The sequence below is a fragment of the Muntiacus reevesi genome, chromosome 1 (assembly GCF_963930625.1).
Source record: "Muntiacus reevesi chromosome 1, mMunRee1.1, whole genome shotgun sequence".
In the NCBI taxonomy this organism is placed as follows: Eukaryota; Metazoa; Chordata; class Mammalia; order Artiodactyla; family Cervidae; genus Muntiacus; species Muntiacus reevesi.
The window spans coordinates 274,315,624-274,328,428 of record NC_089249.1 but is presented as its reverse complement, the minus strand read 5'-3'; positions in this window follow the sequence as shown (position 1 = coordinate 274,328,428).

Below are 12,805 nucleotides of genomic sequence, written 5' to 3'. Positions count from 1 at the left end.
TGTGTTCCTCTCCAGGAAATCATATTTTAAAATTTAGCATTTTGTTGCCTTTTAATTTTATAAAGGTAACTGTATCACTAAACAGTGTATCATTTAGTCTTGCATGATGTTATATAAGTATGTCATTCTATAATACTTGAGTTTTTGATTCAACGTTATGTTCCTGACAGTTATTTTATTTTGACATAAACTGTAGTAGATTGACTTTTACTGTCATATAATGATCCAGTTTTCTTTCAATGGGCTTCGTGTTATTCCAAGCCTTTAGTTAATATTAACAGCACAAGCACACTTGTGTTGCCTGTTACATATGCAACACATCTCGGACACATACCTCAGAGGAAAGTTGCAGGGCCGGGGAGAATTCACAAGCTAACATTGTTAGACAAATGTTCTCTAGGTCGGTTATGCAGATTTCCACCCCTCTAAGAACCACACAGGGGAGAAAAAGCTTCAGGACACTTAGTTAAGGACAGAAAGGTAAACATATGTTAGCAAACATTAAAAAGGCCCGCTGAAAGGTGTGCTGATAACATATATTTAAAGACATCATTCCATTGTCCAGGAAAATATTCAGCATCTGCAAGAGAGGCTACATTGGAGATCTATAAAGTGGGACCTGTGCTTGTCCACTGTAGAAAAACATCCACAATCTCTTTGTAAGTCAAACATTCAACTTTTAGGATGTGTGACATGAATCACTGTGGTTTATGGAATGATTTATATATATATAAAGTAAAGCATCTGCCTACAACACAGGAGACCCGAGTTCAATTCCTGGGTCAGGAAGATCCCCTGGAGAAGGAAATGGCAATCCACTCCAGTACTCTTGCCTGGAAAATCCCATGGACAGAGGAGCCTGGTAGGCTACAGTCCATGGGGTCGCAAAGAGTCAGACACGACTGAGTGACTTCACTTTCACTTTCATGTGTGTTTATATATATTTATAGAATCTATAGAATTTATATTTTTATATAAATATATATATACACACACGCTATGCACACTCAGCTGCTTCAGTCTTGTTAGACTCTTTCCAACTCTATAAACTGCAGCTCACCAGGCTCCCCTGTCCACGGGGACTCTCCAGGCAAGAACACTGGAGTGAGTCACCATGCCCCCTTCTCCAGGGGATCTTCCTGACCAAGGGATCGAACTCCCATCTCTTATATCTCCTGCATTGGCAGGCAGGTTCTTTACCATTAGCACCAGCTGGGAAGTCTGATATTCCCACTATAGACACACCTTACCAGTGATGGAAAGGCATCCTTGACAGGAGAGACAGGAAAGAGGGGTGTTCCTGGTGAGCATAGGTTAATGCTAGAGCATTTTCTTTAGATGGAATATGAAGTATACAGTTGAAGTTGTTTAACACTTCACATATATATTATAAAATGTGTATCTCAAAAGAAATGTTGGAAGGGCATTTTCTACCCTGCAGGAGAAAATCTATAGAATAAGTATATTCTATTAACATATTGCAGTACAAAATCAACGTAGAATGTCATTTTGTAGGAGGATGAGAGACCCTAAAGTCTTGATGTTGTCCTGGTGTTTGGGACTCAGATCTTCTCTGCATCGTGGGCATCACAAGGCAAACAGCGCCCACAGTGGGAAACCGCCAAAGTATGAAACGGAGTATAACGAAGCATGTGTTCCATCATCTCCCTTTTGCCTACCTGGATTAGTCCAGGAAAACGGGATTTAGGAGATCCAAGAATGCCTTCTACGTGTGGTTGCAGAGTAAATACAGTGGGGAAGGAGACTGAAGATGTTGGCCTTTTGTAGATCAAGCAGTTACTGGTTAGGGAATGGAACAGAGAGATATCAATGGTAGTGGTTTAGTCACTAAGTCATGTCCAACTCTTACGACCCCATGGAAGTAGCCTGCCAAGCTCCTCTGTCCACGGGATTCTCCAGACAAGAATACTGGAATGGGATGCCATTTCCTTCTCTAGGGGATCTTCCCAACCCAGGGATCGAACCCAGGTCTCCTGCATTGCAGGCAGATTCTTTACCGACTGAGCTATGAGAGAAGCCCAGAGATGCCAGTGTTAGTGGTTAACAGTTTGTATATGAAATGGATTTAGCTGGATCACCTCAAATATAGCCTTTCTCAGGACTAATATTGCATGGTTTAACAGATACAACCTCCCTGATTAGAAAATAATTCTTATAAAGTTAATATATTGCACTTACACTTTGAATTTAAAGTTATCTTAGATGTTTCAATACTAAGAAAAAATTCAGTAAGTTTTCAGTTCAAAAATCAAAGTCTAAATTGGTTATTTACATCACCATTGGGATCTTTAGAGTTCTAACAACACCACCTTCTGAATGGATGTACTGTCATTCTTTTATGGTCTTAGGACTGTATCTCTCTTAAGGATACTTAATACTTTATCAAAGTGAATTCTCTACATTTTGCTTATTTCTGTCTGCCTCCACATAACACATATGGGTGTGGAGAGGGAGGCTGTGTATGCATTTTAACTGTTATTTCTTATGATTTAGAAAATACCATTTAATTGAGTTAATAGTTATAGTTCTATTTCCTTCTTTGATGCATTAAAATAGACCAGATGAATAAATGACTTTGATTTAGAATGCTCTGTGGTGATTCACAGTTTTTAGGATTTAATGTGTTTCAATAGACCACAGCTATTTTTCTTCTTTTGATGCTCATTTTCACAACTTTGGCCTGAGAGAGTCCCATTAACATTCGCTTCTGTGACCCTTTGACATGATGTCATTCATATTTAAAAGCCTCCGTGCTTTTAGGCACAACATGATTTCCCAGTCTCATTTATACCTCCCTGCTCCTAACAACCTTATCTTCAAGGAAGCCTGGTTCACTTGAGCAGAAAAATACAATTAACAATGAGAATCTGGACACTAAGGTGAATCATTTCAGTGAACAAAGTCAGAAAAGACATGTTCTTTTTCTTACAAAGACATGCATTCATACTGATGGTTCCAATAGCAAATAGTCCCCATTAAAAATTTTAATCCTACACTGTATTTATATCTGCTCAAGTCTAACACTGAAAGATTATTATGTCTATTAAATTAAAGGTCATTATCTATGTTTTATCTGCATATCCAAGAAAATAAATTATACATTATCACAAACATAAAGTAACTGAAGTTCAAAATTTTTCTACACTGTTTTCTTTATTCTTAGAATGTAGCTCACAAATGATATTCGATCAGATTTCTTTGTTATGGAACTGCTTTTAATCTCTCATTCTATGTGGTTATATAAGTATTATTTGATGGACAATTGGTCCCATTTTTTTTTTTTTCAGGTCACTTTCAATTCTTGAAGTTTTGGCACTCTTCTAAGCTCCTAGAATATGAAGGCTTCCAACAACGAGACTTTTCTTAGTAGGTGAAACATTTCCTGGAGAAAAGAGAGTCTTTTCTTCTTTGTCATGATTAAAACTGATCAACTTAGTCTCCAAAATGTTTTTGATTATTTCATTTCATTACCTGCTCCAAGCATGACAACTTCCTAGATAATTACAGCTGCAAGATTAACATGCATAATATCTACTTGCTTTTTATTTTTTATCTTTTTTCCTAAGGTATACATTTTATAATCAATACTCTCTTACCATGGCAAATATCTTTTCATGGCAAATAGATGGGTAAACAGTAGAAACAGTGGCTAACTTTATTTTGGGGGGCTCCAAAATCACTGCAGATGGTGACTGCAGCCATGAAATTAAAAGATGCTTACTCCTCGTAAGGAAAGTTATGACCAACCTAGACAGCATATTAAAAAGCAGAGACATTACCTTGTCAACAAAGGTCCATCTAGTCAAGGCTATGGTTTTTCCAGTAGTCATGTATGGATGTGAGAGTTGGACTATAAAGAAAGCTGAGTGCAGAAGAACTGATGCTTTTGAACTGAGGTGTTGGAGGAGACTGAAGAGTCCCTTGGACTGCAAGGAGATCCAACCAGTCTATCCTAAAGGAGATCAGTCCTGGGTATTCACTGGAAGAACTGATGCTAAAGCTGAAACTCCAATACTTTGGCCACCTGATGCAAAGAACTGACTCATTGGAAAAGACCCTGATGCTGGGAAAGACTGAGGGCAGGAGAAGAAGGGGATGACAGAGGATGAGATGGCTGGATGGCATCACCGACTCAATGGACATGAGTTTGGGTGAACTCCGGGAATTGGTGATGGACAGGGAGGCCTGGAGTGCTGCGGTCCATGGAGTCGCAAAGAGTCGGACACGACTGAGTGACTGAACTATCTTAACAACATAATATAGCATGTTAAATAGTGCTAAATCAAAACTTACCACATATAAATCCAAATATTCTTTCAGTAATAGTTGTAGAATTAAATTTCCTGGAGTAATAAAAATACATGAACAGTCTTAGATTTCCATTAGATTACCAGTAAGTACAGGCATTTGATATGTGCATGAAGTCTTTTGACTCATCAACAGAATTCAGACTTTATTTCCTATCACCAATGCCTCTTTTTTTCTAGGTCTTTTTATTGTAGTATGGTTGATGGACAATATTGTGCTAGTTACAGGAAAGTGATTCAAGTATACATATTTTTTCCAGATTCATTTTCATTATAGGTTATTACAAAACAATAAATATATTTCCCTGTGCTATAGAGTAGGTCCTTGTTGTTTATGTGAAGTGAAGTGAAGGGAAGGGAAGTCACTCAGTCATGTTCGACTCTTTGCAACCCCATGGACTGTAGCCCACCAGGCTCCTCCGTCCATGGGATTCTCCAGGCATGAATACTGGAGTGGGTTGTCATTTCCTTCTTCAGGGGATCTTCCCAACCCAAGGATCGAACGCAGGTCTCCTGCATTGCAAGCAGACGCTTTAACCTCTGAGCCACCGGGGAAGCCCACAATGTGATTTATTTGGTAATTCTATATTCCTAATTTATCCCTTCCCCCTTGCCTCTTTGGGACTCGGAAGTTTGTTTTCTATATGCTCCCTTTTTCTGTCTAAATTGTTTTGAGTTGGGATTTGTCACCTGCAGCCAAGAGAGTTCTGATTGACATAGTGGGCATGTTTCTTACTAACTAATCTAGAATAAAGCTTCAGTTTTTAAGAGGCTTTTGGATAAGCACAGATATTTATTATCTTATTTTATATGAATTCAAAGTTTCAAATGAAACTTAGGAAACATAACAAAAAATACACCAAATAAACTGTAACAACATTTTTTAAAGCAGCCATAAAAATGTGTCAGAAATTTGTATTTTTAACATTCTCCAGAAAATTCAGTTAGAAACATTTTAATGAATTCATATAATTTAAAAATCATTTGTATGACTCCTGCTATAACTGATGTATAAAATATTCCAGTTTTTACAGTCGTAGCGCTCCATTTTTAAGGGAACAAATTTCACCTATAAAACCAGTATTGGCAGGGATGTTTGAAAACTTGTAATAAAACAATGAGGTCAAGTACTACCTCTTCTGGGCTGCTGAAATAAGCATGGTTTAAAAAATAAGAATAAACATAATCCAGATATTAACCTACAAGTTAAAATAGAGCTCATATATGTCAAATGTAAGCATGTATTCAATGTCTTCTGATAGACAAAGATTTTTGACTCTTCACGGAACTAGAACTAGACTCTAGAACTTGTTCTGGACTTGAATATAGTACCTGCAGACTCTAAGCTGTGACTTGAAAACTAAGCCCTTAGTGATAATAGCTTGAGGATCAATGGCTAGTCTAGGTATTTTGATAAACAGTTGCAGTCATCTTCAGGGAAATCAGGAAGCTTGTGGGACCCTGGTACAAGAGTCAAATATGTCCAGGATCAGAAAAGAGAGCTGTTGATGTTTAATTTTGCATTTATTGTACAATTACTATATACATTTTAAAAAACAGTTATATTTCCCACAATTTAAAGACAGAAGAAATAAGTTCCATACCTCCTCTAAGGCAGGGGACCTCAACCTCCATGATCTAATGCCTGATGCTCTGAGGTGAAGCTGATATAATAATAATAGAAATAAAGTGCACAATAAATGTAATGCACCTTCAATCATTCCAAACCAACCCTCCCCCAACCACCCAGTCTATAGAGAAATTGTCTTCCACAAAACCCATTCCTGGTGCCAAATGGTTGGGGATTGCTGCCCTAAGGTGTGATCATTTGGTCATTTTGCTCTTGGGATCTATTTGTGGGAATTTGAGAAAATTCCCCAAGACATCCTTGAAGTCCGTAAATAGGTCTGGCACCTCTCTTATGAAAGGTCGTGATTTTTTAAATTATTTTTACTTTATTGCTAAATCTCATCATCCCACAAATTTCCTGAATACACGAAAACTTGATGGAGTGTCCCAAGCTTTTCCACTAGCTATTTTAGTACATCCTAATTACAGCATCCAAAAAAGAAAAAAAAAAGTAGTTTTGGTGGTCATATTTTGACATCTTCTAGAAGGAAACTCATGCAAAGATTTAAGAGCAAATAGTTTCTTTGTAAGGTAATTCCAGAAATAAACAGCCAGAGAGAATGGGGAAATGAGACAAGAACAAAATCAACAAAATATATGACTACAGTGGGTCATTAGAATTCAGTACTACAAGAGAACCCTAGGAGACAGTGAAGAAACATTTCTCAGAAATGTCAAACAGGGGAGCAGGGAAACTACAGTATTTATCTCTCAATATCCTCTTAGTAATTGGCTGATGGCAGCATGACTGCCATGCTTAAAAAATGCAGACTGAGACACAGATCCCACACGGGAGATCTAACAACGCTGACAGATATTAATAGTCCAGAAATAAGCAAACATAGTCACTATATATAGCAGAGGGGTCAATCAGTTCAGCTCAGCTCAGTCATGTCCAACTCTTTACGACCCCATGACCTGCAACACACCAGGCCTCCCTGTCCATCACCGACTAACGGAACCTACTCAAACTCATGTCCATTGAGTAGGTGATGTCATCCAACCATCTCATCCTCTGTCATCCCATTTTCCTCCTGCCTTATATCTTTTCCAGCAAGTCAGTTCTAAGCATCAGATAGCCAAAGTATTGGAGTTTCAGCTTCAGCATCAGTCCTTCCAATGAACATTCAGCACTGATTTCCTTTAGGATGGACTGGTTGGATCTCCTTGCAGCCCAAGGGACTCTCAAGTGTCTCTCCAATACCACAGTTCAAAAGCATCAATTCTTTGGTGCTCAACTTTCTTTATTCTCCAACTCTCACATCCACACATGACTACTGGAAAAAAACATAGCTTTGAATAGATGGATCTTTGTTGTTAACGTCTCTGCTTTTTAATATGCTGTCTAGGTTGGTCATAGCTTTCCTTCCAAGGAACAGGCGTCTTTTAATTTCATGACTGCATTCACCATCTGAAGTGATTTTGGAGCCCCCCAAAATATAGCCTGCCACTGTTTCCATTGTTTTCAAATCTATTTGCCATGAAGTGATGAGACCAGATGCCATGATCTTAGTTTTCCGAATGTTGAGCTTTAAGCCAACCTTTTCACTCTCCTCTTTCACTTTCATCAAGAGGCTGTTTAGTTCTTCTTCACTTCCTACCATAAGGGTGGTGTCATCTGCATATCTGAGGTTATTGATATTTCTCCCAGCAATCTTGATTCCAGCTTGGGCTTCGTCCAGTGCTGTGTTTTGCATGATGTACTCTGCATATAAGTTAAATAAGCAGGGTGACAATATACAGCCTTGACGTACTCCTTTCCCGATTTGGAACCAGTCTGTTGTTTCACGTCCAGTTCCAACTGTTGCTTCTTGACCTGAATACAGATTTCTCAGGAGGCAGGTTAGGTGGTCTGGTATCCCCATCTCTTGAAGGATTTTCCACAGTTTGTTGTGATCCACACAATCAAAGGCTTTGGCATAGTCAATAAAGCAGAAGTATATGCTTTTCTGGAAATCTCTTGCTTTTTTGATGATCCAACAGATGTTGTCAATTTGATATCTGGTTCCTCTGCCTGTTCTAAATCCAGCTTGAACATCTGGAAGTTCATGGTTCATGTACTGTTGAAACTTGGCTTATTGAATTTTGAGCATTACTTTGCTAGTGTGTGAGATCAGTGCAATTGTGCAGTAGTTTGAACTTTGCCTTTCTTTTGAATTAGAATGAAAACTGACCTTTTCCAGTCCTGTGACCAGTGCTGAGTTTTCCGAATTTGCTGGCATATTGAGTGCAGCACTTTCACACCATCATCTTTTAGGATTTGAAATAGCTCAACTGGAATTCCATCACCTGCACTAGCTTCCCATTCCAGATGTCTGACTCTAGGTGAGTGATTACACCATCGTGGTATTCTGGGTCATAAAGATCTTTTTATGTACAGTTCTCCTGTGTATTCTTGCCACCTCTGCTTAATATCTCGTGCTTCTGTTAGGTCCAGACCATTTCTGTCCTTTATTGTGCTCAGCTTTCCATGAAATGTTCCCTTGGTATCTCTAATTTTCATGAAGAGATTTCCAGTATTTCCCACTCTAATTTTTTGCTCTATTTCTTTGCATTGATAGCTGACGAAGGCTTTCTTATTTCTCCTTGCTATTCTTTGGAACTCTGCATTCAAATGGTATATCATTCCTTTTCTCCTTTGCCTTTCACTTCTCTTCTTTTCACAGCTTTTTTAAGGCTCCCTCAGACAGCCATTTTGCCTTTTTGTGTTTCTTTTTCTTGGGGAGAGTCTTGATCACTGCCTCCTGTACAATGTCACAAACCTCCAGCCATAGTTCTTCAGGCACTCTGTCTATCAGATCTAATCCCTTGAATATATTTGTCACTTCCACTGTATAATTGTAAGGGATTTGATTTAGATCATACCTGTATGGTTTAGTGGTTTTTCCCACTTTCTTAAATTTACATCTGAATTTAGCAATATGGAGTGCATGGTCTGAGCTACAGTCAGCTCCCAGTCTTGTTTTTGCTGACTTTTAGAACTTCTCCATCTTTGGCTGTAAAGAATATAATCAATCTGATTTTGGTATTGACCATCTGGTGATGTCCATGTGTAGAGTTTTCTCTTGTTCGAAGAGGCTGTTTGCTATGACCACTGCATTCTCTTGGCAAAGCTCTGTTAGCCTTTGCCCTGCTTCATTCTGTACTCCAAGGCCAAATTTGCCTGTTACTCCAGGTATATCTATACTTCCTACTTTTGCATTCCAGTCCCCTATAATGAAAAGGATATCTTTTTTGGGTGTTAGTTCTGGAAGGTCTTGTACATCTTCACAGAACTGTTCAACTTCAGCTTCTTCAGCATTACTCAATGGGACATAAACTTGGATTACTGTTATATTGAATGGTTTGCTTTGGAAATAAACAGAGATCATTCTGTCCTTTTTGAGATTGCATCCAAGCGATGCATTTCAGACTCTTTTGTTGACTATGATGGCTGCTCAATTTCTTCTAAGGGATTCTTGCCCAGAGTAGTATATATAACAGTCATCTGAGTTAAATATACCCTATCCAGTCCATTTTAGTTCACTGATTGCTAAAATGTCAATGTTCACTTCTTGCCATATCCTATTTGACCACTTCCAACTTGCCTTGATTCATGGACCTAACATTCCAGGTTCCTATGCAGTATTGCTCTTTACAGCATCGGACTTTATTTCCATCACCAGTCACATCCACCACTGGGTGTTGTTTTTGCTTTGACTCCATCTCTTCATTCTTTCTGGAGTTATTTCTCCACTGATCTCCAGTAGCATACTGGGCACCTACCGACCTGGGGAGTTCATCTTTCAGTGTCCTACCTTTTTGCCTTTTCATACTGTTCATGGAGTTTCCAAGGCAAGAATATTGAAGTGGTTTGCCATTTCCTTTTCCAGTGGACCGCGTTTGGTCAGAACTCTCTGCCATGAACCGTCCATCTTGGGTGGTCCTACATGGCTTAGCTCATAGTTTCATTGAGCTAGACAAAGCTGTGGTCCATGTGATCAGTTGGGTTAGTTTTCTGTGACTGTGGCTTTCATTCTGCTGCCCTCTGATGGAAAAGGTAAGAGGCTCATGGAAGCTTCCTGATGGGAGAGACTGACTGAGGGGGAAACAGGGTCTTGTTCTGATGGGTGGGGCCATGTTCAGTAAATCTTTAATCCAATTTTCTGTTGATGCAAGATCAATAACTTCATCTAAAATTTGGACAAGGTATAAGCTTAAAAGATCTGCCTAAATATGGCCATTCTTAGAACTACACAACTGTAGATAATTAGTCTAATAATGTCACATTAGACCATCTGGAAGTTTAGCTATACCCTCCACCCCAGCTTTATGTACACAAGAATGCCACAATTCTGCAGACAGTCTAGTCTGGAAACATACTAGGGACTACCTCATTGAGCTGGGTTTACTTTATCAATCTTGGAGTTGCATAATCACAACAGTAGCCTGATTACAGAACACATAAATAAGAGAATTAATTCACCTCAAATAGTCCTATTGCCCACAGCCCTCCCAGGACAACACATCGTGGTCTAGGCATTCTCTTGAATTGAGACCTCTGGAACTAGAACTAGGGTCACTTAAGCACATGTCTCTCAGATGGTGCCATCAGGCTCCTAGATACACTGTGGACCTCTCTTAATAGTTGCCAATTTTCATCCTTACTGAAAGAAACAAAGATAACTGGGAAATAGCTTTGGATTAAAGTTGCCAAGAATGCTAAAAATTTTAACTTACTACAGTGTCCAGTTCATAAAACCTTTCTCCTTATATGTTCCATTGAGTCTTATAGCACACACGTTCATCAAATTTATGGCAGAATCTCAGACTCAGCATCCCTCAAAGGACCTAACATCTTTCTGTCACCAAGCTTATTCTCCCTCTCTTAGCATTAATTTTATTGCTGGGCTTTTCTGTTTGTCTAACTCAAAACCTAACATTTCTTTCTCCCTCATATGCCACATCCAATCAATCTTCAAGGGTTCTAAGTTTGCCTTATCAATCTTGAGAATCTATCCCTCAATGGCTATATCCTCCACTTCTGATTTATTTCTAGCCTTCATCATTCCTCAGCTAAGCTACTTAGGGAGCTTCCTAATTGGATTTATTGCTATAGTCTCATGCCACCTAAATCCATTCTTCACAATGCAGCTATCAGAATGATTTTCTAAATTCAGATCTTATCATTTTGTTTGCCCACTCAAGCTCTTTTCATAACTATCAAACACAAGCATCTTGTTTAAATAGGACAGATGCTAATGACTTTATCTATGAGAAATACCAAAGTCTTCCCAAACTTTCCCTGGAGCTTCAGCCCCATTTGCACATAACATTCTCACTTCCAAGGAAAATCTGTTTTTTGCCTTTCCAACAAAGGCCACCTTCCACCTCAGTCATTCTGACAGAAACTCCAGTTATTCAGGTTGTGAGTGGAGATTTTTAAATTTTATTGAAGAACAGTTGATTTACAATGTGTTAATTTCTGCTGTACAGCAAAGTGACTCAGTTTATACACACACACACACACATATGTAATTTCATATTCTTTTCCATGTGGTTTATCACAAGATATTGAGGAAGGACCTATCGTCTACCCACCCTATATATAATAGTTTGCACCTGCTAATTACAAACTCCTAGTCCTGCTCTCACTTACCTCATCTTGACAACCACAAGTCTGTTTTCTATGCCCATGAGTTTGTTCCTGTTAAGTAGGTAAGTTCATTTGTGTCCCATTTTAGATTTCACATATAACTGATATCACACAGTATTTGTCTTTCTGACTCTCTTCACTAAGTATGAAAATTTCTAGTTCCATCCATGCTGCTACAAATGGCATTGTTTCACTCTTTTTTATGGATACATTCCATTGTGTAGTATATCACATCTCTTAATTCATTCATCTGCCAATGAACTTTTATGTTCTTTGCCTGTCTTGGTTATTGTGGATGGGTCTGTGATGAAAATAGAGGTCCATATACCTTTTCGAATTAGAGTTTTGTTTGGATGAGTGAAGATACTGGATGATGTATGTCTACTCCAGTCATGGTTCTGTTATTACCTTTGACCAATGATCTAAGTCATCTCCTTCTCCTTAGCATAAGGTTCAACATATACATATGGTACAGTTCTGGCTGTGACAGGATAAGTGTTCCATAGAAAGGTGACTTTATCAAAATAAAAAGAAGTAATCTCAAAAGGAGAAAGCCCTTTATCCTCTGTTCTTCTACTCTTTGTTTCAGAGTCCTCTTGCCATCACAAGGTGATAAGCAAACACACTCCAAAGGATGGAGAAGGAAGAAGAAATTGGGATCAAATTCCCAGTAGACTTTCATTTTTATTTCTTAAGATAACAATGTTATTTTAGCATTATAAAGCTATCTCATATATCATGGGTTGCAAAATCTGAAGAGAAGATTATCACTAGGCAAAATATAATCAAATAGAAGTCCAGTTTAAAAGGATCACTTTGGTTCATGCCATAAACCTTTTTCTCTTATTATTCCACCAGGAAGCTTGATCTAAAATTCACTATTAATAGTATTGAATAATATCTTAGGAACTAATAGCATTGAATATACAATTGACCCTTGAACACAGGGGTTAGAGATGCTGACGGATCATGCAATCAAAAAATCCAAAAATCTAGGAATAATTTATAGTCAACCCACTATACCTGTGTTTCTGCACCCATGAATTCAACCAGCGATAGGACTGTATAGTGCATGCATGCAAGCTCAACTGTTTTAGTCAGTGTCTGACTCTTTGTCACCCTATGGACTGTAGCCCTCCAGGTTCCTCTGTCCATGGGATTCTCTAGGCATGAATATTGGAGTGGGTTGCTGTGCCCTCCTCACGACTGTGTA